This window comes from Chionomys nivalis, chromosome X, assembly GCF_950005125.1.
Source record: "Chionomys nivalis chromosome X, mChiNiv1.1, whole genome shotgun sequence".
NCBI lineage: Eukaryota > Metazoa > Chordata > Mammalia > Rodentia > Cricetidae > Chionomys > Chionomys nivalis.
Window position 1 is genome coordinate 26,065,932 of NC_080112.1, and position 1,909 is coordinate 26,067,840.

A 1,909-nucleotide genomic window follows, 5' to 3' on the forward strand; every position below is an offset into this window, starting at 1 on the left:
AACCCAGGTCCTCTTAACCGCTCATCTATCTCTCCAGCCCCTGCAAAAAAAAATGTTTTCAGCTTTAGGAACTTTATTTTCCTTTCTTTGCGCGGGTGTCTGCAGAGCGGCTTGGGATCGCTCGGTGGTGACTTCAACCCATCTGTGGCCTGCACTGTGGGAGCTGCTGACCAATCCTCAGGTCGGCTGGGCACTCAAGTCCTCGGTGGGGAACTGCTGGCTGGGTACAGAGGGTACCTACATACCCTCAGAACAGGCTGTCACCTCTGGTTGAGCAACAGTGACCTCAGGAGCCCTAAAATTCCTCCTTTGTCCCAGTCTTCTCAGCAGCGGCCTGATCCTCCTTCTTAGTCTCCTCTGGGTCAGGCATAACATCCCATGCTGAGTACTTCCGGGGCCAGCATCCGCTTCAGACCCACCGAGTGAGTACCCTCGTTGTTGCGTGGGCTGGTGTAGCCGCCTTGACGGGTTACTCTGTCTAGGGTTTGTAACCCGCCTGGCTGGTCAGTTATTCCAGGGTCACGGAGAGGCACTACCTGAAAGACATAGGCTGATAAGAAGGAAGGAGGCTAGGCATATTTGTCGAAGCCTCCCTTTATTAGAGTCATGGTTACAGCTTATATAGCCCCTGGATGAGGAGCTTGGGGGGCTGGGGCACGGGGTCTTGCCACGTGGTCCAGGTCCGTCACGTAGGCCAAGGGGTTATGATCGGTCAGGTCACGATTCCTTGGTCAGGAAGTCACAAGTTGACACACCTAGTTGTCTAGATAGTTTGGAATGTGAGGCAGGTTCCCTTAACAGAGGCTCTCTATTAACAGTTAATTTGGGTGTGAGATAGGCTTGGTCAATAAGACTATTCTCAATACAATTGGAAAGTGAAGCCCTCTGCAAAAACTCCTCACGGCGGTGCTTCCTGTAAATTTTGGGGGGACACGGCTCCTGACAGGCTGGCAATGTCCACATACTACAGAGGCGAGTCTGCATTACAGAGTCAATGGTAGGCAGGTTGGTGTAAGATGCCTCTGTGAGGGGCTGGTGGGGAGGTCAGTCCTGGGATCAGTCACCACTAGACGTAGTGACTTCTAGTGATTTCCTGGAGGCTGCTTGGTGTTGGTTACTGAAGACCCATGATGTAAAGCGGTCAGCAATTTGAGTAGCTCCAGCAGCGGCAGCAAACTTCAGCACGGCTCGCTGGCCAATGTCCCTGGAGGAGATGATGCTGACATCAGCCAGGTTCTCAATGGCAACAGGAGCCCAAGCTGCCAGCAACAGCTTCTCCCAGGCCCTCTCCAGATTTATGGTGTAGATACCATCAGTTTTCCTTTTGTAGATGAACTACTCCATCTGAAGGTCGAGGTTAGCTGGGCGGTGGTGACAACACACGCCTTGAATCCCAGCACTCGGGAGGCAGAGGCAGGCGGATCTCTGTGAGTTCGAGGCCAGCCTGGTCTACAAGAGCTAGTTCCAGGATAGGCTCCAAAGCTACGGAGAAACTCTGTCTTGAAAAACCAAAAAAAAAAAAAAAGAAAAAAAAAAAGAAAGTCGAGGGTTGAGGTTGGTGCCACCTAAGTGGGTTCCTATGACAAGGGATTTGAGGACATCCTTCTCCTTCATCTTCAGGACATCAATAGCTCTGAACATTGTGTAAGTGTCCCTTTAAGTTACAATGGGAATCAAGAACAGCACCATAGGGACCTGTTGCTTTCATAGTGTGGAAAACGTGGGAAAAAATAAGCAAATGTATGTACGTGTATTCCTTGTCTATTTCTAAAAAAAAAAAAGAACAGCATATAGGGCAATGTAGGAAAGGTGGGGGAAAAAAAGAAAAATGTCTACATTTGTGCTCTTAAACTCTGAGCCATTTCTCCAGCTCCTCCTTGTCCGTTTCTTTTTTAAAAGTTTTCAAATT

The 1,909-nt window shown here is 49.6% G+C and overlaps 1 pseudogene; it reads right to left on the reverse strand.

Annotated features, from left to right (window-relative positions):
• Nucleotides 1-295: 295 nt before the first annotated feature.
• On the reverse strand, nt 296-1,641 carry LOC130867702 (40S ribosomal protein SA-like; annotated as a pseudogene).
• Between the last annotated feature and the right edge of the window lie 268 nt (nt 1,642-1,909).